General features: G+C 44.9%; 1 protein-coding gene across 5 annotated transcripts in view; it reads left to right on the plus strand.

The window, feature by feature from the left end:
- SLC8A3 (solute carrier family 8 member A3) overlaps window positions 1-26803 on the plus strand; it is a 161737-nt gene that overhangs the window by 86055 nt on the left and 48879 nt on the right. The window contains exon 1 of one of the 5 annotated variants that reach the window (XM_082224441.1): window positions 16445-16463. The exons of 3 other annotated variants lie outside the window; for them this stretch is intronic. The gene's annotated coding sequence lies outside the window, so the exon portion shown is untranslated. Of the gene's footprint in view, window positions 1-16444; window positions 16464-26803 lie in introns of those variants that run through there. One more of the 5 variants, XM_082224442.1, reaches the window with a different exon arrangement.

Genomic DNA, 26803 nt, shown 5'->3' on the forward strand with positions numbered 1-26803 from the left:
CACTGTTTGCCAATATGAAGAAGAAACAACCCTTTTCTATTCTATCATATATAAGTCAGTAAAATCGTCAATATATAAACCCAACTGAAACACAAGCTCTTTTCACAAAACTTAACCAGCCATTCTGTTTCCTCTTCTGTCTTTCACCATAAAATCCAGTGTGAAAGAACAGGGTGCTTGATTAGAAATGCTTTGGTCTGATCCAACAGGGCTCTTTTTATCTGCTGGCAGTCGCCTTGTCCTCTGTCCAGGCAGTTTGTTTGACTGTCCAATATCTCAGTCACCTTCAGGCTTCTCACAGTGTGTGGTATCCTGAGGCTCCTTTGTCAGGCTTCAAGCCACTTCTTCAATGTACAAATGCCAAGTGTCATTTGCCCACCATGTGAGGTATAGGAGAGGAGACTATTCTTCCAGCCGCTGAAACTGCAAGATGAGCACAAGTTTTGTTTTTTTGCTTTTGGAACATTCAGTGCATTCTTCTCAGTAAGTGGAGTTTTGCAAAACTCTTTTATATTGTACCTGCCTTTGTGCTGCAAATCATTTCTCATGTTTTCCCCAGTCTCTCTTCATTCCAAAAGTATGGTCAATACACAGGGAGGTATGTGGTGTTAGGGAAGGGATAGTATCTCTAGAGGGCTCACATTATGCTTCTTCTGGGGTGGTTTTGGTCCCCACCCTGTACTCATCTCTCACCTGTGGCTCTTAGAAGCTGTCAGCATGCAGCAGTGAACACACCTCGGGAAACATCTTCACCTGGCCAGCTAAACCAGATGACAGTGGCTGATGGGTCTCAGACCCTCAGAGTGTTAGGGACTTCCCTTGCATGTGACGACAGGCTCTGGTGGACCCAATACTGGGTCTAATGGCCAAGAAGGCAGTTTCTGCACGTGCTGTAGAGGAAAGTGAGGGGCAGAGGGGTCTTGCCAACCTGGGAAGGTAGCACATCTAAGAGAAGGAAAACTCTGATCCTAAACATCCACTGCCTTGTGGGATATCTTTGGGAGAAGAAAAGGCTAAAGAGTAAGTCCTACACAAATCCGGAGTGGAGTCCTTAAGACAGTTGGATGGTGTCATGTATGCTTCCTTCCGGCAACTCCTGCAGCAAAGCTGGTGCCAAATGTATTGCTCTGCTTTCCTTTGGACCACTCCAGCGAGGCCAAGGGGGGGGGTGTCTGTAATAAAGGCAGCTCAGCTCCTCCATACAGACTGGCCAGGCCTGCACCCCAAGGAGGTCACTTCGGTGCTTTGAATGCAGCAGTTTGACTTCACCCCCAGAGAAGCACTCCATTGTCTCTGGTGCCAGCAACAAAGGCTAATATACTTGTTTTAGTTTGGCATTATTTCTCTCCCACTTTTTTTTATCCAACACATCTTTCAGGTCCCCCCCCCCCTTTTTCTTTTTTGTTGTCATTACAAAAGCAGCTGTCGCCAAAGAATAGTTGCCTCGTTCCAAACCTGGTACCAGGTGAATCTTCCCATTTATCTGTGGTGACCTGCTTTGAAGATTGTTCTATCTCCTGAAATTGCATCTTATCTTGAAGAAGGAGCCGTGGATTTCTAAACAGAATGTTTTGGTGCATTCATTTTTTTTATCCCTTTCAATAGAATAACATGATTACACAGTTCTGTGGTTGGGATAAGGCAAGAGATCTACTTGGGAGAGCATAGCAGTGGCCACTGACCTTAAATTCTTGAGAAGATGAGAGAAATCCATGGAGGTAAAGGCTTCTTATTCATTTATTTATTTGCAGATTCCACAAGAAGCTGTACAATACAATAAAATGCAGGAAACCCAATAAACTAAAAACAATAAAGCCATCCTATCTCCAGTACCTCAGGAATAGATGCTTCTGAATCCCTATTACTGGCGGAAAACTCTCAGAGTGTGCTGTTGCTCTCATGCCCACCTTGCAGAATGCTCAACTAGCAGGTGGGCTTTTGGTCTGATCCACGTCTCTTCTTGTGTTATTAATAGTGTGGGACAAGCCACCGCTTTTCGTTCTTCTGTGCTTTCCAGATGGCTTTGTGGAATAACAACAAAGGGGCTCTTGCAAACCCTTCTATGGCGTTCCCTTCCCCACCATCTCTTTCTTCGTACTTCCCTTGAAGTTTCTTTGCTGACCTACCAAGAAAGGGAAAAGGTGTCACTGCAGTTCCATGGGTGTGAAGGCACAATGTTTACCTGGTGCTGTTCAGAGACAAAGTTATGATTCATAGGGAAAGAGCTGTCTTTGGGAATTAGATACTCTGGGCAGTGCCAGCCAAGGGCTACAAGAAGTCAAGCGAAAGCGTAGCATGACTCCAGGGGTCTTTCTCTCCCCCACCCCCTTTCTTAATAATATTCAGTTTCTGGCTTTGCTGTTTGAAATCCCTACAGACATTTCAAAAACAAAAAACCAAGCCTTCTCCCACCCCTACCCCAACTCAGTTCTCAACCTCCTTTTCTTTCTTTTCCCAGGCGGTGACTGATGCTGATCTCGTTTTTGCTTAGGCATGGATGAGTCATTCGCATGCGTACGTCAAGTTATTGGGCGGCGGTGGGGGGGGGAGAGAGGGAGGAACACATGTAGAGCTGTAGAAAAAGAAAGGGCAAAGAAGGAAAGCGACTCTATTAGCTAGCAGTGCTTGCTTCTCATGGAGACCTGTTCTTGTATGCAGAGTTGGTGCTGAGGGTCTGCATGGTCAGGAAAGCGCCAAGGGGCCACAAACCAGCAGTGAACCCATTGATAATAGCTCCCTGGACCTGCTGCTCCTCTTTGCTATTGCAACCTCTTTGCTCACCTGCTTCTCACTCAGGCCGAGACAACAGTGGAGGTGGGCAAGATGAAAGATCTGTAGATGCTGCTGCCTTGTTGCTCATTGGGCTCTCTGCCTGGTAGGCAGGCATGTGATTGCAGTGATGATGATGATGATGGGGGGGAGGAGGAGCCACAGCAGCTGGTGATAATGGTGGTGAGGAGGGAGCCTAGCTGAGGGGTGGGGGTGTGACCCATGGAAGGAGTCTTGTCCAAGGGCCCTCCAGAACTGGCTTAAATGTGTGGCTGTAACCACGATTCTCACTGCTGGAACCAGTATCTGATCACACCATCTTAGTCTGATGGCAAGGGTAACTGAGAGAGACTCAGGTAGTGTTCCTTGACCCTAGTCCAAGGGCAGTTCTGGTAAGTCCCCTCATCCCAAGGGTTTCCACTTCTGCAATAGGATCCCCCCCCCCGCAGTGCACCCCACAGCCTCCCCAAATCTGCTCAAGAGTGTTGGGTGAACCCCTAGAACAGATTTAGCAAGCTGCTTTGGGAGGAGAGGTTGAGAATGTTCCATTGCAAGTGGAGAATTCATTGCACCGACAGAACATTTTCCTCAGTACTCCATTGGACTTCACTCCAACAATGTATATGCATGCAGCAGACAGGACTTCATGTGCACACCTTTGGTCAAATAATTGACAGTAGCTCCATTTATTTGTGTATGAAACCCAGTTCCTCTCTTGAACAGCTCATTAATGCAGAACCGCAGCAGTTGGGTGAGATGAGACCACTCTCCCTTATTGCACTAGCTGCACTGGCTTCCAGTCTGTTTCTGGGTACCAATTCAAGACACTGGCTATCAGCCCTAAAGCCCTAGACAGGTTGGAACCAAGCTACCTGAAGGACCATCTTCTCATAAGCAGATCTGCCTGTCCTTTAAGATTAGCTCTTGTGCTGCTCTTGTGTATGAGGTTGCCTTCTGAGGCAGGGTTGGTGGCAGTGCAGGAGAGGGCTTTCTCTGTGGTAGCACCCTCCTTCTTGTTGTGGTCTCAGACTTTGAGCTTTTGACTTGCATAATGCACACTTGCTAAGTATTTGGGTTGAGGGTACTGCTTAAGTACCACCCTCTTTCTCCATGAACTGTGAGGGTATATTAGCAATGACCCTCATTTTGGAGGGGCTGGAACCAACTTGTAACCCAGGTCCCCTTCCATATATATGCCCAGTGCTTTTTTTCTGGGGGGACGCATACACCTAAACATTTTGTGAGTCTAATTTGGCCTCATTGAGGGGCAGTATTTCAATATGAGTAGGAAAATTAGAGTACCCCTAAACATTTTTTTAAGAAAAAAAGCACTGCATATGCCACACATGTTTGTCATTTTGAAATTATGTTAATGTAGGGCAGGGGGTGCATAGAGTAAATACTGACTTAGGCCAGGCAGGTGGACAATAGAGTGTAGATGCAGAGTAATTTCAAGGGCTTACTTCAGATTGCAGGGGGGGGGGTGTCTTCAGCAATAATTTTCCCTGCATGTAGAAAAGTAGGAAGTCGGGGGAAGACTAGGTTTGAACCTTTCTCCCTGACAGGTTACTTTTCTGTGTGCAGGGAGATTTTTAGCTGGCAGAGCATTCCACCATGCAGTGCCCTGCCTGTAGTCTGAACTGATATTTTCCCAGAAGGCAGAAATACATGAATTCTCCTCATGTTGAGACAACGTGCACTTCATTTGCTGGGCTGCTATTTCCACTGCTCTATATATGAAACATTTAGGGAGGAGCACTTTGTTAACTTCCTTCCAAAATATGTCTATCATCTACCACTGTGTACTTTTTAAAGAGGTTTTGTTAAGATGTGCATTGCTAACCAAAACAACACTCATTTCATAAGGTGGAGTGCAAATGATGGTTTTGGCTCCCTTCCTTCTTTGCTCAAAGGATACTTCATATTGAGGTGCTCCTCTTGAAATTCTGCCCTTCAAGCCGTGAGAGAGGTGACCTTTCTAAATCATGCAGCATTCATAGTTTCTGTTCCCTGACAGTGTTGCATTTATTCGATGTTGTGCCTGTTTGAAGATATTTCCGGAATCTTGAATCCAGCTACGAGACTGACCTGCAGGACTGCGGATATCCCCCGTCTCAAACTAAGAATGAACACTGAGCGAGAGGGTGGATATTTTTAACTCTGAGACATGTGGCTCGCTTGAGAAAACTGTGTTTTGCCTCAATGAGGGAACGTGTGAGGATTCACTGAAGGGGAAGGCACACGTGTGGATATGTTTTCCAGATCTTAGCTGATGAGACCTGGGATGTAGAACAAGCTGGCTGCACGTGTCCAAACCCCAGGGGGGAATCGACTTTGTAACAGAACTCCAGTGATCCTCACATGTTTAGGGCGAGCTTTGAACTGCGGAGGGGATGCAATGTGTTGGAAGAGTACAGTCAAACTGTCAGTGGAGAGGCTGGTGCATCGAAAGGTAAATGGCCTCTCCCACGGGGGAGACAAACAAAGCCGTGTGCTTCTGGGTTATGCCACAAACAACTTCATGTTTCATTTTTCACTGCTTCTTCAACGTATGTGCTTGTGAACATTAATGGGGATGTGCTTGTCAACAGTAATGAGGAAGGTGGGAGTAAGAGAGGAGATTAAATGCAAGCCCTAACCACAGCCATGGATAAATGGTGAGGGGTAGGTGGCAACGGGTACTCCAGGCAGCAGGGTTTGTACGGGCTTTTGTAGGAGATTCTTTTTTTTTTTCAAGATGGAAGGAGTGATGCCCTAAGCCACCGGCAGCTGATCTTGCAATGGTTCACCATGCAGTTAAATCAGGGGATGGGGTGGGGAGCCACTTCTCACACACAGAACTCCCCATTTTTAATCTTGAAAGGGAGGTGTGCACTCTTTCCCTGCAAGAAGGTGGAGACTTCATGTAAGAGGCAGGGAAGGGAAGATCTCCCAGGCTGGGAGGCTGGGAAAAGAAAGGGAAGCTCCCAAGTGAGAGCTGGGAAGGTCCACCTCTTTTGGTGTGAGATAAGGGTTAAGATCCACCTGTGAGAGAGGAGATTATTTGCAGCTCAGATACTCTAGGATGTTATAAAAGGAAAAGGAAGGGGAGCTGTTTTTTGCCTTTAGCTCTGGTGCTACTGCAGTGGTACCTCAGGTTACAAACGCTTCAGGTTACAGACGCTTCAGGTTACAGACTCTGCTAGCCCAGAAATAGTGCTTCAGGTTAAGAACTTTGCTTCAGGATAAGAACAGAAATCGTGCTCCGGCGGCACGGCGGCAGCAGGAGGCCCCATTAGCTAAAGTGGTGCTTCAGGTTAAGAACAGTTTCAGGTTAAGAACAGACCTCCAGAACGAATTAAGTACTTAACCCGAGGTACCACTGTACTTCCTATGATCTTTTGACATGCAGGTTGTTGGGCATCAAAAACCACCCACAGACTGGTCTCAAATCTTCGGCCAAACCCATTGCAAAACAGAAAATACTTACAGTTAATAAGATTTCCTTCTGTTCCTTGACTCCGGAAAGTCCTTGACCATTGCCCCATGCCAGGCTAAAAACCATACCTGAGAGTACTTGGAGGGAGGAAATTGGCTTGATTTTACTTGCTTCACAGTTTGATATTTCAGTGCTTAGTATGAACCTGTCTGTATCAGAGATAGTGAATTTCTGGAACCTTTACATTTGCTGGAATTTATCTCGTTTCACTTGCTAACTTTCTGGGGTTTGGGGGGGGGGGTTTGTAGCAAATTAACAACTTGTTAAACAACAAATTTTCTGGATAGTAAGGATGAAAGCCTGGTGGAAAACCCATCTGATGAACTGGTAAAGAATGCGAATCAAGGTAAATGTTTCACATTTTCCTTCACAGAATGGAACGGAACCTAAGTTTCAGAGGAAACGTACTTCTGAATCACAAATAGCAGTGCTGATCCGCTGATGTTGCCCTTTCTCTTGGTTTTAGAATACAGTATGTTTGAAGTAAAATATGGACTGAAGAGAGAGAGTGGCAGGATCCATAAATTTCTTCTGTTCTACTGAGAATAACTCCAAAGGAGGTTCACACACTTCCTTACCATTTTGCTCCTTCAGCTAAGCTCAGCCACCATGTTAATCTCTCGGGGAGCGGGGGGAGGGGGGAGAGAAAAGGATGCTTATCATTCAGTTCCACACTTCTACCCAGAAGTAAGCCCCATTGAGTTCAGTAGTGCTTACTCTCAGGTAAGTGTGCATAGGATTGCAGTCTTAACAGCCTATTTCCCATATACGATACTATACAGTATAGTTTATTCTTCTACTCTTTCACTTTCCTAATCCTTGTGGCGGTATTTTAGACTTTTCATAAATCACTCCCTGAGATATCTGCATGTTGAAGCAGTTCATGCAAAATATTATTTCCTGCAGGGAGGCTTAGCACACATTGTACATAACATTCTTGAGGGAGAAGAGGGGAAATAAATATAGCTTCATTTCTTCCAGCAGAATGTAGTTTCACTCTGAATCTCATCCTAGTCTTTTGTGTCATTTTCTTTGACTATGTATATATGCCTACCTATCTCTGTTCTCAGAATGTGGTATGTGCTTTTCATTTTACATTCTTGAAGTAATCATACTTCGCCTCTAATGGAACCAACCAAAGATTCTTTGGATTTTATGCTTATATATTATGTGTACACAGCAACACACTGGAAGAGCCAAGGTTTCTATTTGGCTCCCTAAAGAATTATTACCGTATTTTTCGCTCTATAACACGCACCCGACCATAACACGCACATAGTTTTTAGAGGAGGAAAACAAGAAAAAAATTATTCTAAACGAAACAGTGGATGTATGATTTTTGTGGTTCATGCTGTGGCCACAGACATGTGATCTGATGGTGAATTTGGGGTGACCAGTGCAAAAATCCTGAGGATCCATGTGGATCCGTGCTTTGTAACAGGCTCTCTGTCCCTCTCTTCTCCCCAGTCAGCAGCTCTTCTCCCGCTTTGCTGTTTCAAAGCAAGCAAAGCGAGCCACGAAGGAGGGAAGGAAGGGGAACCATGGATCCTCTGCTCACGACTGCAGCAGATCTCCCTGCCATCCGTAGGCATTCGCTCCATAACACGCACAGAAGAAGAGATATCCAAACTCCTTGGAAGTCATGTCTCCTTACCTGAAGAGCATGGCTTAATAACAACAACAACAACAACAACATTATTTATATATTACCCTTCATCCAAAGATCACAGGGCAGTTTACAACAGAAAAACAAAACAAAATAAAAGCATAAAATACATAACATAATAGCAAAAAAGAAAAAAGAACACATAGCCCATCACATTTTAAAGGCCGTAGATTGTTTAATCAGCCAGCCAGGTTTCCCATGCAAATATGTTTCTTGCAGGGCTAACCTTCCTCTTAAAGCACCCAACATGTTTGCTGGTAAAATTACACAATTCAAATAATAAACTTGCATGATTTCTTGAATTTAGAGACAATGTCCTTGTTGCAGAAATGTGGGTTTTCCAGTTATAGCATTGTATAATTTAACCATGGTGCTTTTCAGCAGGCTTTTTTTTTTTTTTTTGACCTCGTACCTTCCACTCCCAAATTCTCTTTTCTTTTCAGTGCACCATCAGGGCATATGCAGAATTTCTAATTCACAGATGCAGAAAATGTGCAGGTTCCCAGTTAGTGTGATTTCTAAGAAAGTATGTATTTTGGCCAATGTGGAGGTGCCATGATTCCTCTTAACTCTCCCACCACATTTCCTACAACCTACAAAGCTGGAGAAAGAAAGCAGCGTGGTTATAGCAAACTGTCAGGAAATCATGGCGGAATAAAGTCACAGCATGAATAAAAATGCAAATGAAATTCATTTAATAACTAATTCATATGCACATTTGGGTGCTTCTGCTGCCAGCAGTGTTTCTCCTGATCCCTAAAAGTAGGTGTGGCAAAATCATTGATCCTCGGTTAATGATCTTCACTTTCTCATCTATCTGCTCAGGCAAACCTCTATTGCCAGTGACCTTTCAAAAATCCCTTTAGCTGCCCGGTGTTAACTTAATATTATGTCACAGTTTAATGGAATCTATAGCACATAGCGGGACAAGTGTGTAACGAATTAACATAGCAGCAGTTTCCATGAGGAGTCACAAGATCAGATTAAGCTTTGTGCTGCTGAAAGATGCTCTTTCCTGTCCACAGCTGATGCGCTTACAGGTCTGGATAAAATGTTGTTACTGAACCCTACAGAGCTCTTCGTTTCTAGATTTAGGGCACAATCCATGAGATATTGTACAGCTATAGTTCCTGGTGGATTGCATCTGTAGGTAAATTTGTAGTGTACAGTGCTTCACTTTATTCTGATCTAGCTCTCCTGACAGAATAGCATACAATGGTACCTCGGGTTACAGATGCTTCAGGTTACAGACACTTCAGGCAGGTTACAGACCTCGGATTAAGAATTTTGCTTCAGGATGAGAACAGAAATTGTGCGGCGGCAGCGGGAGGCCTCCATGGTACCTCAGGTTAAGAACAGTTTCAGGTTAAGAATGGACCTCCAGAACAAATTAAGTTCTTAACCTGAGGTACCAGGTTCGCTTTTGACCCTCCGTTCTTGTGAACTGGATAGTCTCTTCTTCCATGGTAGCTTCTATATTAAGGGAGTACAAAGTTGTCCTTTCCTCCTAAGATCTTCAGGGACCTGGAAAAAGACCTTTTCAGAGGTTGTGCTGCACCTAAGCAACACCCTAAGCAGCTTAAAACATTTTTATTAATTCGGGCTTTAGTATGGAAAAGAGTACCCGATCCCTTGCCCCAGGTTTGTGATTTATTGCATTGCATCTAAAGCACCTTAGTAGTCATGGCTTCACCCAAAGAATTCTGGGAATTGCAGTCGGGTACAGAGCTACAGCTCCTACTTCCCTTAGCAGAGCGTGTTAAATGTATGATGTGATAGTGACCATTGCCGAGATATATATGTGTGTGGTGGCTGTATCCTCCTCTGTCTGCTTGGTTTTTTCCTCTGTGTTCTGCAATGACATGAGGGGCACATATGAATGTGGATCGTCATAAATCCCCCCCCCCTATTTCTTCTTTCTCTTTGTAACTGCTGTACTTGCAGCTTCTCCAAACTTGCAGCCTCGTAAAAGCCATAAATTTAGATCTTCCACATGAGTATTGGGAGCATTTCCATGATTCCAAGGATGTCAGCGCTGCTGACTCACTAGAAGTACCGGAGGCCAATATGCTGTGATACTCAGTGCTGGTGGGGAGGAGGGAATGAACATTGCAAAGATTGGTTGATAGATAAGGTCACCCAGTGCCTCAAGTAACCAAATAAAACTATCTGGGATGTTTCCCTCATGTCATTGCTCCACACAGGGGAAAAACAAACAGCAGCACTCCACACATGATGTGTGGCTTAAAACAGCTTTAGCTTCATTCACATACCGTACCATTTCAAAAGGCTTCTTTCAAAATAGTTGCTGGAGTATTTCTGGTTAGATTTCTCTCTCTTATCAACATGGTGTTGTTGTTGTTGTGTGTGTGTGTGTGTGTGTGTGTGTAAATGTTATTGCTGTATCTGCCCTCCCACCAATGGTCAACCTCTTAAGTTAAAAAAGAAGAAGAAGAAGAAGAAGAGTTTGGATTTGATATCCCGCCTTTCACTCCCCTTCAGGAGTCTCAAAGCGGCTAACATTCTCCTTTCCCTTCCTCCCCCACAACAAACACTCTGTGAGGTGAGTGGGGCTGAGAGACTTCACAGAAGTGTGACTGGCCCAAGGTCACCCAGCAGCTGCAGGTGGAGGAGCGGAGACACGAACCCGGTTCCCCAGATTACGTGACTACCGCTCTTAACCACTACACCACACTGGCTCTCAAAAAAGAACAACTAATATGGTTAAAGCAGAAACTCATGAGTTTATATTTATATTCTCTCTCTCTCTCTCTCTCTCTCTCTCTCTCTCTCTCTCTGCTGTGTCTGCACTTCCTGTTGGGAGGAAAACTGCCAAAATATCTCCTGACAAAAACATTCATGTCAAATGTTAATAACTAATAACAAACAAGAAAATCTAAAAAATAAAAAATAAATAAAAATTGTTCAGTTCCATTTATCCAAGCCATCTGAAATGCCACAGAGCCCAATCCTATTATTATGTGTTGGCTGCTGTGATGCGGCTACGTCTTACTCACGTTGCTTCAACAAGTGGGTAGTGCTATCTGGAGGGGAATCTTTTGTTTAAATCTCTTTCCCAATAAATAAATATTTTCTCCACATAGAGAACTAGCATGGCATCCTAAAATAAGTTCCCCAGGCACGCTAGCTTTCTCTGTGCAGGAATAATATGTGTGTGTGTTTGTATACATACACAAACACACTATATACAAACAAACAAACATGTAGTTTCCCTCCTGCAATAAGGAGACTGTCACTATTTTTTTCCTTTGGGATTCATTGAATCATAAAATCACAGAAGCATAGAGTTGTAAGGTGCTCCCAACCCCCTGCAATGTAGGAATCTCAACTAAAGCATTCATTCGCATACTGGCAAATTCACATTTCATAATTAAATTTGATTTGGAGCTCTTACACAACAAACTCACGACCCCCAAAATTTGAGCTTTTGTAATAGGGAAAGTAATGAGAAAATGCACGAATAGTATGGGATAACATTTGCTTGACACAACGTCATCTAACCTCCCCATAAACAAATCAGAATGGGTGCTCAGTGAATAAAAAAAAATAAATAGATGGTGATGTCTAAGCTCCCCACAAACAAACAGCAAAAGTGCCCAGTAAAGAGGTAATCTAGAAGCACTAAATGCACCACATGATTCTGTTGATCATTTACAGTTGACTCACATCTTACACATGGGTTACGTTGCAGGGACAGCACGTAAAGCCAAAATCACAGATAGTCAAAGCAACCCATTAAAATCCGGAAAATTGCCTGTAAAAAGCACAGCTCAGCACTTACCAGCGACTTCTGTTAAGCATTTGGGCTTGCTTACTGGGCTCTGGGAAGCTCTCACGAGATCTCGCGGGGCTGTCCAAGATCTTGCAAGAGCCCCCCAAAGCCTGGTAAGCAAGTCCGAGAGCTTAAAGTTTTTTATGCACCAGTAAAACCCAGCACAGAAAGAGCTTTTAAACTCTCCACCTCCCATGTGTTTAATTTGTGTTTCAGTTGGCCAGCTTTCAACTTTGTAAAGTTGAAATCACACATGTGAAACACGCATAAGTTGTGAGTCAACTACAGTGGCACCTCGGGTTAAGAACTTAATTCGTTCTGGAGGTCTGTTCTTAACCTGAAACTGTTCTTAACCTTAGGTACCACTTTAGCTAATGGGGCCTCACGCTGCCGCCCCGCTGCCGCGCGATTTCTGTTTTCAACCTGAAGCAAAGTTCTTAACCCGAGGTCCTATTTCTAGGTTAGCGGAGTCTGTAACCTGAAGCGTCCGTAACCTGAAGCCTCTGTAACCCAAAGTACCACTGTATATTTATTAATCGCATTTACATGCCACCATACAACCAAGTTCTCTACTTATGTATCTCTGTTCCTTGTATTTGTAGAAAGTGCAATTATAGTTTGTTTTCTATTGGAGAGTAGTGCAGCCACCAAGAATGAGAATGAAGGCCTTTTTTTATATAAGTACAGTTCATCAAGCGTACAAAGGTATCCGAAAACCCTCCCATTCTTGGTCCTGGCTAGGATGAGCAGAAGGTGTTTTGGTGTGAATCCTGGCAGATGCTTCAGCATTGTGACAGAAGCAGCTTTGTGGACCACGTGGAAATACTCGGAGGGGCATCCGTGTTCTGCATACCCCTCTTTTAAGACATACTTCCTGAAATATGGAGCTTTAAATCACACGTTCTTTGTGTCCTTTAAATCACTCAATTATTTAGAGCCCTTTTATCACTTCAGCATTGGCCATTCTAGCTCAAAATCTCTGGAGAGCAGAGTTTGGGGCAACCCAGCCAGATGGGAAGGGTATAAATAAGAATAAGAATAATATGATGGTGATACTTCCTTTTTTCCCTGCTCTGAACCTTCCATTTGGCTTGATGGAGTGACCCAAGGTTATAGAGAGAAAAATCTCCCTCTCTGCTTTCTCCACACTATATACATAAGTTCAGATTCCTCTATCATGCCTCTCCCCTTGCCTTTTACTCAACCTTTCACTAAACTAAATCGTCACCCCACCAGACCTGGAAGGGATCATATCCTAGGGACCTGAAGAAACTGGGATTTAGCCCATACAGCACCTGACGGACAAAATTCAGTTCCTCCCAAGACATAGTGTCTGTGTATCTAGCCATGCCTGCTAGCAGACTATCAGTCTGGCACTTTTGGCATGGTCCTTGCTAGGATGTCCTCCTGGGGCTCAGATGACAGCATAGCTGCTGCAAGCCAGAACTGAATGGCATTATTGGAGGGCCGCTGGATAGCCTTGCTTGATGGATTGACAGAGAGCTGCCTACTAGGATCAGGGCAGGAGAGCAGAGTGTGAGGTAAGTCAGAACATGGTTGACAAAACTATGCTGGAAAGCTTATATCTGCTGGCTCTGTATTTCCCTATATCATTTAGGATTGTATTTCAGTGTTCACTCCCTACCAGACCCAGAAGCGCATGGCAACAGTATTTAGCTCTTTTTCCCCCATCCAATTTTTATGAATTGTCATAAATGGGGAATGCATGGGTCTGATGAGGTATACAGTGAGTGCCCTATGTTTGCCCTGACACAGTTGCTCAAAATTGTAATAGAAACTAGGGGGATCTCCTTTTTCCTTCGGTACACAACCACTTGGCTTACTGTCCTTTTTCCTACCTCCACAGTCCTTCTGAATAAACTGCACAAGCTCCCCATCTCAACAGTGGTGGAGAGGGCAGGTGGGTGTTGAAAGTTTCTCTGCCAATGAGCAACTCTGCAAAAGTATGGAATCTAAAGTAAAGGTAAAGGGACCCCTGACCATTAGGTCCAGTCGTGACCGACTCTGGGGTTGTGGCACTCATCTCGCTTTATTGGCTGAGGGAGCCGGCGTACAGCTTCTGGGTCATGTGGCCAGCATGACTAAGCCACTTCTGGCGAACCAGAGCAGTGCACGGAAATGCCGTTTACCTTCCCGCTGGAGCGGTACCTATTTATCTACTTGCACTTTGACGTGCTTTCGAACTGCTAGGATGGCAGGAGCAGGGACCCAGCAACGGGAGCTCACCCTGTTGTGGGGATTCGAACCACCAACCTACTGATTGGCAAGTCCTAGGCTCTGTGGTTTAACCCACAGCTCCACCCGCGTCCCGAATCTAAAGTAGATAAGAGTTATTCTTTCCCCAACCTGCAAGTAACTGAGAGCGCACCCACACTTCTGTTTGTGCTGCGATTTCCAGGCACAGGCTTCTTCTTTCATCTGCCACTTTCCCCAGGAAAACCTGCAGTTTACTGCTGAATTCTGGAGCAAACGTCTGTCCGGTTTTCTACGGATCGGTGATTCAGCAGTAAATTGTGGGTTTTCCTGGGGAAAGTGATGGGACAGCAACAAAAAACCCTCTCCGACACATGTTTGGCTGATCCAGTTTTCATCCACCTTCATGAAGAGTGCCCTTTGAGCTGTGAAAAATTGAAGAATAGCCTAGGCACCATCTTTCTCTGAAAGATTCCGCCTCCCTACAGATAGCTGCATCTGATACAGTTAGAGCATGCAGTATTTTTGTCTTACCTTCCATCCTTGGATCTGCAGTGCAGTTTTCTGCCTTCAACTTTTATGAGATCCCAGGATGCCTCTTTTTACTGCCACTTCACACACTCCCAGCCAGCAGAGGTGGGTACTCCCCTTGCGTGTGCACAGACTTTATTTCTGCAGCTCACCCCACCAACAAAATAGGAGGGGAAAGCCTACAGGTCTATTTGCTGTGTACCCAGATTGCATGATCAGCTAATAAGGGAAGGGGGGCACCCTTGCTTTTTTTTAAACCACGTGGAATGTGAACAGCCCTTGATAATGTGTTTTACAGTTCTGGAAGAAAATGGTTTGGACTGTAATGCTAAGGCAGGTTATGAGAAGCTGAATGCCAGGGCTGACTTACCTGTGACCCTCCAGATATTGTTTGACTTCAACTCTCATCATCCCTGAGCATTGACCATGCTGGCTGGCACTGATGGAACTTGAGAGTTCAAGCAGTAGATATGGGGAGCCACGTGGTAGCCAGACTTGCTGTAGGCCAACATACAGTGATCTGCACCACACCACACGCTTCTTGTGGATGACCCGCATATCCATGTGTGACCAAGCCATGGTATGAGAGGCCATGACCATGGCTGGAGTGATTCCCACACCAGGGCCTGCACAGCACCAGAAGGAGACTCGGTACTGGAATGTCCCATGATAACGCCGTTTCTGGTTTTAGAGGTACATGGCGATCGTGCGAATGTAAGCAGCCTGCCGCTGCAGAGGGATCAGAGGCCATTGAGGCAGCCTGAGCTTCTTTGCAACTGACAGCGTCCCCAGGGGAGAGACACACAGCAAGGAAGGAATAGCAATAACGTGCAAGGGGCACAGCAAGTGGGAGAGTCCAGGGACATGAAGTATTTTGAAATGCTTAGTGAGAGAAGGAGCTGTCAGAACTATTTCTTCTTCAAAGCAGAGAGAGCACTTTTTGTCCAGCAAACCCCTCCTGGAAAAGCCTGAGACAGCTGTATTCAAGTTGAACAGATCTCCCTGTCTAGACAGATGCACGGAAAGGAACTTGCACCAGCAGCAGACCAATACATGGGGGCCCCATGTCTTCTTTGACTTGCAACTCATTTCCCTTGTCCCATCTCTGTCCTGTACCTGAATCTTCTAGCATGTGCTTTGGACCCACAGGATGGTGCAAATACTTGATTATATTGCTGAATATGGAAAAGTGTGTTCTTCTCAAGCACTGAATTTTTGGTGTGTCTCTCCCAAAAGTATCGCCTAGCCATGGGACAAAATCTACAGGGTTTTTTAAAGCTATATATAGCAGTGACATGTGGAAGGCATGGACACCTTTCTCTGAGTTTTATACACATGTCTTCCAAGAGCGACAGGGAACCTATGGCCCCTCTGTGTATTATTGGACTCATCAGCCCCCAGCCAGCATAGCCAGGGGGCAAGGGATGCTAAGACCTATAGCCTATAGCTGGAAAGCCACAGACCCCCTATTCCTATCTTATAGTATATGAAAATGCTGGAACTTTACAACCCATGCACAACTGCATGCTCATCACTTGATGGCTGCAACACTAAATGATGGGGAAAGGGAAAGAGCCGTTGGAGATCAAAGCCCTCTAATAGATACGTTTTTATCACTCCAGCAGTGTTCAGTATTCAGGTACAACTCACCATATATTAAGGTGATGGAGGATCAAGTGGCATATACGCATGTGTGAATCAGCCTAGCTCAATTATCTGGACGCTAGACACATGTAGAGCAAGAATCTGGAAATAATCATGTATCATTTTTCCAATATAGAGGCAGCGTTCATTACTGTTCCAGCATTACGCTTCCGTGTAACCTGAGTCGTGGGTGAAATTCCCAAGAGTCTTTTTTAGAAGTACTAAAGATAACTGTTCTTCACCTCTTAGAATAGATAAGAAGAAATCAAGTCTCTGGATCTGTTACAAAAAAGTATAAAGGATTAATTCCCGCTGTTTAAAGGCAGCCTATTAAGCATCAGAAAGAAGTTTTATGCGTGGCCAACCAAGTAAGCCAATGTTCAGTTGCCATTTATTTTATTGTTCAAAGTGTTCTTGAAGATAGGTGAAGATCTCCCCCTCCCTCTGTGTGTGAGAGAGAGAGGGGGGGAGGGAGGGAGGGGGGTGGAAGGGAGATCTCAAGGTGACCATGTGAAGCTGAGCAGATACCATGAAAGCGAAATCTCTCTCCTTATAGCAAGAAGTGCTTGTGAGCTCCTATCTTACATCCTGCTGGTCCCCCCCCCCCCACAACACCCTGTTACATCTTCTCTAGGCAGGCTCCCCCTGTTCCTGATTATGTGCTGCTGTGTTCCTGAAGTGGTGGTAGGGAAATGTTTGATATATTATTCCTGTAGTTAGGGGGGTATCATGATATGATGAGTTAAGTGAGTTTAAAACCACAAACTGTGCACAGTTTTATCAGGGTTGCTTTCTGCTCTAGCAGTGCAGCAGTTGCAAAGCATGGGGTGGAATGCGAGGGAGAAACCCACCTTCCTTGCTTTGTGTGCCATATTTCTCTCTGGTCTCTCATTCCCCATATAATTTTGTCTGCAAAGCTTAGAGGTTTCTTGTGCATAATTAGAGTTGCTTTTACTTTGGAATAAACTCCACTGGACACAGTGCGAGCTACTTCTCTCTCTCTCTCTCTCTCTCTCTGTGTGTGTGTGTGTGTGATTAGGACGGGGTTGGGAAGAAAGGTGCTTAGTGTAATATACATTACCATGCAAAGCGTGGGCGGGGGGGGGGGAGTAGTAGTTCTGAGACTATTAAATCCAGACTCTGAAATTATCTAACTACACCACTGCTTCAGAGATAATGCTTGTGAGCTTTCTGCCTTGACTTACTCAGAAATATACTGAGTTCTCTGCTGGATTTAGCCACAGGTCCATTCAGAGTGGGAACAGCAGGGTGGCTAGACTATATGTGATGATAATTTTGAATGCTTTTCTGTTGCTACGCAGAAAAAAATAAACACATGTTGCCTGCCTTGGTGGTCCCCCATGTATGCTCCACCTCACCCCTGGAACTGCAATGTGGGGTAACACTTAATTGATCTAGTGCAATGGACTATAATCCACAAAAGTTTGTGCCAGAATAAATGAGTTAGTCTTTAACATGCCATGGGGCCCTTCATTGTTTCTACAGCCTCAGACAATCATGGCTATGCTTCAGGAAATATAGTCTTTCAGTCGCCCCCAGCTTGGGAGTTGCTCAGGTTTGCCTTCTCATCATGAACCTGAATCTTGCCTTCTCTCCATAAACTTGAACAAACAAATGGTTTGTGTGGAGAAGTGCTATTGGGTGACAGAGAAGGCAGAACTGCTCAATACCTACTTTGCTTCTGTCTTCACCCAAAAGGTAAGCAGTGCCCAACCTGGTGGTAACAGAGTACACAATGCAAGGAGGGAGCTGCAGCCCAGTATAGGAAAATAGGTGGTAAGAGAACACCTAGCTACTTTAAATGAATTCAGATCTCCTGGGCCTGATGAACTACACCCAAGAGTACTAAAGGAGCTTACAGGTGTAATTTCAGGTCCTCTTTCTATAAGAGGATTCTTGGACAACAGATGAGGTCCCTGCAGACTGGAAGTGGGCCAATGTTGTTCCCATCATCAAAAAGCGGGGAAAGAAGACCCAGGTATCTACCAACTGGTGAGCTTGACATTGATACCAGGAAATGTCCTAGAACAAATAGCAGTTGGTCTGTGAGCACTTAGAAAAGGATGCTGTGATTACTAAGACCCAGCATGGGTTTCTCAAAAGCAGGTCATGCCAGACAAATCTCATTTCTTTTTTTGATAGAGTTGCTGGCTTGGTGGATCAGGGGAATGTTGTGGATGTAATGTATCTTGATTGCAGTAAATCTTTTGACAAAGTCCCTCACGATATTCTTGTGGATAAGCTGGTAAAATGTGGGTTGGAGAGGTAACTATTAGGTGGATTTGTGGCTGGTTGACTGATGAGACCACAAAGAGTGTTCACAAATGGTTCATTGTTATCCTGGAAAAAACTAACAAGTGGGCTGCCACAGGGTTCTGTCCTGGGTCCGATGTTGTTCAACATCTTTATAAACAATTTGGATGAAAGAATTGAGGGGAGGCTCATCATATTTGCAGATTACCCAAACTGGAAAGGGCAGCAAATGGCCCTGAAGACAGAATCAGGATTCAATATGACCTTAACGGATTGAAAACTGGGCCCAAACTATTTCAATAGGGACAAATGCACAGTTCTGCACTTAGGCAGGAAGATATGCACAAATATAGGATGGAGGGGGGGGGATGACGCCAACACCTGGTTTGCCAGTAGTATAGGTGTAAAGGATCTAGGGGTCTTAGTGGACCACAAGCTTAATATGAGTCAACAGTGTGATGCAAAGCTAATGCTATTCTAGGCTCCATCAACAGAAATACAGAGGTGACTTGGTTTAAGAACAGCTTAGATTAAGAACGCTGCAAACCCGGAAGTAGGTGTTTTGGCTTGTGAACTTTGCTTTGGAATAAGAATATGTTTCGCTTCCTGTTGAGTGTGTTCCATTTGTAAATTGAGTCTCCCACTGCTACGGGAAAGCACATCTTGGTTTAAGTACGCATTGGTTTAAGAATGTACTTCCAGAACGGATTACGTTCGTAAACCAAGGTACCACTGTACAGTGGTACCTCAGGTTACATACGCTTCATGTTACATACGCTTCAAGTTACAGACTCTGCTAACCCAGAAATAGTGCTTCAGGTTAAGAACTTTGCTTCAGGATGAGAACAGAAATCGGGCTCCGGAGGCGCGGCAGCAGCAGGAGGCCCCATTAGCTAAAGTGGTGCTTCAGGTTAAGAACAGTTTCAGGTTAAGTACGGACCTCTGGAACGAATTAAGTACTTAACCTGAGGTACCACTGTATAGTATATAGTACCACTCTATTCCACCTTGGTCAGACCACACCTGGAGTATTGTGTTTAGTTCTGGGCACCACAATTTAAGAAAGACAAGCTGGAACATGTGCAGAGGAGGGCAGCCAAGTTGTTCAAGGGCCTGGGAACCAAGCATTATGAGGAACACTTGCAGGAGTTGGGTATGTTTAACCTGGAGACGGAGAGGAGATATGATAGCCTTCTTCAGATGTCTAAGGGCTGTCACATGGAAGATGGAGCAAGCTTGTTTTCTCTTGCTGCAGAGGACAGGACTCAAACCAATGGATTTGAATTACAAGAAAGGAGATTCCAATTAAACATCAGGGATAACTTTCTGACAGTAAGAGCTGTTCCACAGTGGAAGAGACTCACACGAGAAGTGGTAGATTCTCCTTCCTTGAAGGTTTTTAAACAGAGGTTGGACAACCATCTGCTATTTATGATATAGTTGAGATTCCTGCATTGCAGGCAGTTGGACTAGATGATTCTATGATGGTACAATCTCCCAGGAATAGAAAAGGCATATGCTGTATTTACAACAGAGGAGCTAGGAAGCTGTGCTTTCTCTTCTTCACAGCAAGCAAACATCTGAATTGACCCTGTGGAAACCTGTGCAAAAGCGACTGTAATGTTAGCCACTGTGTAAATCAAGATTTCACAGACAGCATGAAAATTGCAAAATGGTTATGACATCCATGAAAGTGACCAATGCATAAACAGGCTATGGGTGACTGTTGAGTAGCTGTAGTAAACATCCCATGAGGAGAAGGACAGGTGTAGGTTTGGTTATAATCTAGCTTCATCTTCACATATATTCTGTGGTATATTTTGCAAGAGGGAAAAATATACATGGACAATATATTTGTGGTTGGGGGGTTTATTTGAGGCTATTTTGTACATTGTGGTTTAATATTTGGTGTGGGTATATTGTGTGATGGCAAAGTTTGGGTAGCATTTTATGTTAGAAATCAAAGTTTTCTGGGAGTGAAATGATTCCCATAAACTGTGGAAGACTCTGCTGACACATGCATCAAACTGATCCCAAGCTCATTTAGCTGTCTCATATGACTATACTGAATAGGAGTGGGAACTAAGTGGAATCCAATCTTTCTGAATTCTGAAAAGATGATCCCATGAGGATGGTGAATAATCATCATTCACTGTCCTCAGGGACTACCGTGTCACCAGTGTGTGAATGTGTACCATGCGATAAAGCCAAGCTGTCATTGATCAGTCGAGTGAGGGACCTTATTAAAAGTTCTGGGGGGTAGAAGCTCAGAATTGAGGAGCCCCAAAGTAAAATGTATGGGTGTTTTCTCTCCTGTCATATCAGATATGTGCTATGTGTTGTTATTGTAGTTGTTTGCACTTATTAGACACTTTTTTCATAAGTAAACTCAAAGCCACTTACAATATAATACAAAAATCAAAACCAATACAGTAGTACCTCTGGTTTCGAACTTAATTCATTCCAGAGGTTCATTCTTAACCTGAAACCGTTCTTAACCTGAGGTACCACTTTAGCTAATGCAGCCTCCCGCTGCTGCCACACCACCGCTGTGTGTTTTCTGTTCTCATCCTGAGGTAGTTCTTAACCCGAGGTACTACTTCTGGGTTAGCGGAGTCTGTAACCCGAAGTGTTTGTAACCCAAGGTACCACTCTACAGATCTAAACTAAATAAAAGCTAAAAACATTCATATACTTAAAATGTGATCTAACATTTCCCCCTACTTAAGGAGGGCAGAATATCAAAAACTATCCAAATTTAAGACCTAAAGCTTGGCTGAAAATAAATGTTTTGCCTGGTGTCAGAAACTAGCTAGTTGTGGTGCCAAGTTGGGCTTCCATGGGGAGGTGGGCCTCCATAAGTGGGGAGCCACTACTGAAAAGGCCTGTTATTGTGCACACTTCTTCATCTTCAGCTGGCCACAAGGATGGCTCCATAGCTCAAAAGTAGAACACATGTGTTGCAGGTTCAATCCCCAACAACTCCAGGTAGGACTTGCAAAGACAGGGGTCTGAAACTCTGGAAGTGTTGGCAATACTGTGCTAGATGGGGAAATGGCTGACTTGGTTGAAAGCCATTTCCCATGTCCCCCTCACCTCCCCCCTTTATGCTATATTGTTGGCGCAGAACTGTAGTAGTTGTCTGGGAGATCATGCTGGTAGGCCACGAGACCATGTCCTCCATAAGGACATGCCAGGTTTGGGCTAGGATCAAGTGTAACCTAAGTTAACCTCAGACTTCATGATGGGGACAAGGCCTCAAGATTATTTGTGGAGTTGGCTGAGGAGAACGGAGAGCTTTGGAAGTTGAGGTTGCAAGTGAAGACTGTGAAATGATTTCTCCACTGAGGTCCTTCTTGGGGTTGACTTTGGCTAGAGACTACTCAGAATCCTCACAGGTACTAGTAGCTGGTTTTGAAGATGGCAGATTGCTCTGCTGGCTCCTGTCAAGAGTGCTATGAAACAACCAGTGGACACTTCAGTTTGGCAAGGAAATGCCTATAGAAATCCAGCCCATGTTAACAGCAGTAACCTATAGACCTTCCTTCCTTTTTGGGGGAGGACAGTGGAGGCTTGGCAGAAAGTTCCCCCACTGTTAGAAGCATAGCTTTCTTCAGAACATGGTGCTGGCTGGCGCATAAAATCTGACAAGATACTGTTCTTTGTAGAAGGTATATTTTTAATCCAGCTACCTCGGTGGAAACTCCCCCAATTCATCATTCATGGTGTGTGCTTATATTTAATTTAAGATCAACTTGTAAATATTTATCCTCATGCTAAAAATAAAGAGACCAACATTCATTTTTCCTCCCCCCCCAAAAAAAACCTGGCTGGACTTCACCAGAATACTCTGATCTTTCATAATAAGGCAGACTTTATGTTATATTATATATTATTTTTAATTGGGCTGGTTTCCTGCAACTTCGGCTTTGGCCAAGGAGCATCCCTGCCAGGCTCCCCACAAACAAACCCGGCCTCCCCCTTCCCTGGCTAAGTGAAGCTTGTTTCCATGGTAGCCTCATTAAATTTGCATCTTGCTCAGCTTGGGCTGCATCACGGCTGCAAGTTGTATTTTTAGCCCGTGGCAGTTACATAATGAGAGAACTGGGGGAAGCAAGGAAGGCGGTTCCAGTGAGAAGCAGTGGCTCTGTGCGGCCCACTTGGCTAACTTTGCTCACTTGGGCTCCTGAGGTAACTTCTGCAGACAGTAGACCCTCAGCTGCTCCTGTCACATATCAGCCAGTGAGGCGACTTTCTTTTTCCTTTTCATGAGCTGAACCAGGCAGTGGGCGTCACTTAATCCAGGAAAGGTGACTGATGGCTGCCAGCCCCTGACACAGACCGAAATCTCAGAGGTCCTTAGATAGCGCTGGAAGAAGTGGCATGTCTTGCCTTTTTGGAGGGGACGCAGCAGCACATGTGCTTCCTGAAGGAGAGAGCTTTCCCCTTCTTCCCCACCCTTTTGCAAAAGGAAAAGAACGGAAGGAGAGCAGGCCCGTGTGTTGGAAGGACTCAATCCTTCACAAGTTGCAGAGGCCAGACAGTTGACCCATTTCTATCTCCAGTGCTTAATTTCTAAAATGAAAGCTCCCAGGCCTTGTGTGCCTGCCTGCAGAGAGTTCTGTCATGGAAGTCCTTCCTCAAATTCCTGAAGTGTAGGATGACTGCGGCTCTGTGATGATGAAGAAAAGGCACCCTGCCTTCATCATTTTTAATTAAGGCTTCATGCAGGGCAGCGGCGTGGCCTCCTTTACAGAGGACAGGCCCTCTATTTGAAGGAGCCCTCTGTTTGAAAGGCTCCTTCAAATAGTTTCAAGATGAAGGTGAATAAAAGGGAGATGAAGTTCCCCCTCAGCATTTAATACCTCGTCAGTCAACTGTGCTGGCACACAGGTCGCCTGGTCAGTCTTCTCCCATGTGGTGAGTGGTATTCAATTTCTATATAAATCATAGTAATTATGTCCTCATTTGCATCTATGCATATAAATTGGATGATAAAATTTTATGGAAATCTGTACGTTCCCATTTTTGGCAAAGTGAAAATGGTGAACTTAGTTCCACAATTGAGTTCTAGCAGCAAAAATAGTTTTCTAACTCCCCCAAAAAACTGGGAAATGAAACTATGGAACAGAGTGGTTAAGAACATGAGCTATGCACTGGAATGCTCCCACTTCACCTCAAAATCTTTGGCAACCCTCCATCTCTCAGTCTCTCAGCCCTCCTATCTGCAGTATGGGATAATCATATCTTGTAAACTGTCCTTATACTCTGTTAACTACATATATATCTTTTAATAAATAAAATAAACAATCCAAGCCTATTTTGACGTTGAGCAATCCCATGGATTGTGCCACTGTGGATATGTGGAGCTAAGGGCTGATGAGTGAGTCCAAAACCAACAGTTGTGCAAGCACATGGAAGCTGCTTCATGCATCAAACATTTTACGTGCACTTGATCTAATGACTGTGTAAACAACAACAACAACAACAACAACAACAACAACAACAACAACAACATTTTATTTATACCCTGCCCATCTGTCTGGGTTTACCCAGCAACTCTGGGCAGCTTACAGCACATAAAAAATTGTAAAACATCAGACAGTAAAAATTTCCCAATACGGGGCTGCCTTCAAATATCTTCTAAAAGTCAGATAGTTGTTTATTTCCCTGACATCTGATGGGAAGGTGTTCCACAGGGGGCACACCACTACTGAGAAGGCCCTCTGCCTGGTTCCCTGTAGCTTTACTTCTCGCAGTGAGGAAACATCCAGAAGGCCCTCAGAGCTGGAACTCAGTATCTGGGCTGAACATTAAGGTTGGAGATGCTCCTTCAGGTATACTGGACCGAGGTCATTTAGGTCTTTAAAGGTTAGCACCAACACTTTGAATTGTACTTGGAAATGTACGGGGAGCCAATGTAGGTCTTTCAGGACAGGTGTTATATGGTTTTGGTGGCCGCTCCCAGTCACCAGTCTAGTTGCCACATTCTGGATTAGTTGTAGTTTCCAAGTCACCTTCACAAAAAGCCCCACGTAGAGCACATTGCAGTAGTCCAAGCGGGAGATAACCAAAGCAGGCACCACTCTGGTGACACAGTCTGTGGGCAGGTAGGGTCTCAGTCTACTACCACGGTGGAGTCTACCTCTTTCCAAATCTGAGCGACTTTATCTGCAAACAACTTTGCAAAATCATTCCAGGAGATCTTGGGGTCCTCACCAGGCCCTGATGGTGAAGGTGGTTCTGTTAGATTGCAAACCACCTGAAAGTCTCCTGCTGCTGTTTTTTACAGATGCAATAGAGGCGGTGAAGAAGGTCCACTTTGCCATTGCTAACCACTTGGTTGAGCTCTAACCCGTGTCTACTCAGTTCCGAGTAGCCACCGGCGCTCTAGCTGTCTCAATGATTGTTTCATTGCCCTCAGATCCGTGGAAAACCACGGGGCTGTCCGGGCTCCATGCAATCAGAGAGGGCGCTTCGGAGCCAAACAGTCAATAGCCCTGGTTAACTCCACATTCCAGCGGGCCACCAGGGAATCGGCTGAAAGGCCATCAACATGGGATAAAGCATCCCCTACCACTCTCTGGAAACCATTTGGATCCGTTAAGTGGCGGGGGCGGACCATCTGAATCGGTCCCACCTCCCTGCAGAGGGGAAGGGTCGCGGAGAAGTCAAGTTGCAACAGGAAGTGGTCTGACCATGGCACTTCTTTCGTTTCTCTTTTACTTAGTGTCAGATCACCAACATCCATAGAGGTAAACACCAGGTCCAAGGCATGTCCGCGGCTATGGGTTGGGCCAGACTTATTCAGGGACAGCCCCATGGAGGCCATGCTTTCCACGAAGTCCCGAGCGGCCCCTTGTAAGGTCGTGTCAGCATGGATGTTAAAATCCCCTAGGACAACCAAGCTAGGTGTCTCCAGGAGAACATCCGCCACAACCTGAAGCAGCTCGGGCAGGGAATCCTTGGTGCGGCGGGGAGGTCGGTACACCAAAAGGAATCCTGTACTGCCCCTATTGCCCAGCTTCCGGAACATGCACTCAGAAAACTGGGTCTTCCCAATAGGATGCCTGGTGCAAGCTAATGACTTCCTAAAAATCACTACAACCCCTTCTCTCCCCACACATATGACCTGGGTTGCTGTGCGTAAGAAAAACCTGGTGGACAAGCAGTGGCAAGAACAGGCCCATCTGCCTCGTCCAACCAAGTCTCTGTTACACATGCCAGGTCAAGTCCTCCATCCATGATCGAGTCATGGATAGCAGCGGTCTTGTGAATCATTGACCTGGCATTGCACAGCAGCACCTTCAGGTCATGTGGGTATCCCTTGCTGATTTCAGTATACATCTGGTCAAGACCAGATCCGGAGGCAGGGATAGTCTTCCAACAACGAGTAAACCTGCCTCCTCAGTAATGACATGGTCTGGTCCTAGCATAACTCCTTCTCCCACCCGTGATCACTGAGATTGGGTGTCCCGGCGCATCCCCCCACTGTGGAACCTGCCCCAGCCATTCTGTTGGCTGGGGCCCACTCCCAGGCAGCCCTGACCCTCTCAGCTTCAGAACAGAATACAAACTATACAATAAACCAATAAGACAGTAGAAACCAAGTATTTAAAAAATTACATTTATACTAAAACGAATCCCCAGCCCCAACTGAATGTTTATCCCACCCCCCAACAGAGCAAAAACAAACCTAAAACCAAAATTTAAAACACCACAGATTAAAACATATTTTAAAACATTTGGGGATAGGATGGAAAAAATTGCTGGAGCCATATAGCAAGTAGCACTGGCTTGTTGTATGAACCAGCCTTTGAACAGTTGCATTTTATGCATGAATCAGTTCCTGGTGATTCCAGATCAAATGTGCTCTCAAATTAGAACATCGTTTTTAAAAGGTTTGCCAGCATCACATGCGGCTCTTCTACAGAACGCCCACTGTCAACAGCCATAAATGTTTTGCAAACCCAGTTCCACCCTTTGTTGTCCCTGTGTGGCACATTCACCTTCGCTTGGGTTTCAGTGTTGTCGCCACGGGCCCCGTTTATTCTGCAATGTGTTTATTACTTGTGTTGCTGTGAGAGAAAAGGTGGGGAAGGGGAACAGCTTGACTCTAAACCAATATCTCTGGGCTCTAATAAACACTATCTCTTTGTTTGCAAACTGAGAAAAAAATTGATCTGCAATCATTGGGATATAACAAACACACCACCCCATGATGCCATTTTAACAGTGAGCTGATCAGAAACGCACTACACAGCCTGAGATGTCAAGCCAGTTTGTTTTGCTATTAGCTGTTGATACAGGGACATAGGTTCAAGTGTTTCCAGGGAAACTAATCTATGATGTGCCTTTGTAAAGTGGACGTAAGAACCCACCCACCTACCCCACTCAGCTCCATCCCTCTGCCCTCTCTGAACTGGGAGAGGAG

This window comes from Podarcis vaucheri (genome assembly GCF_965113315.1).
Source record: "Podarcis vaucheri genome assembly, chromosome: 1".
NCBI lineage: Eukaryota > Metazoa > Chordata > Lepidosauria > Squamata > Lacertidae > Podarcis > Podarcis vaucheri.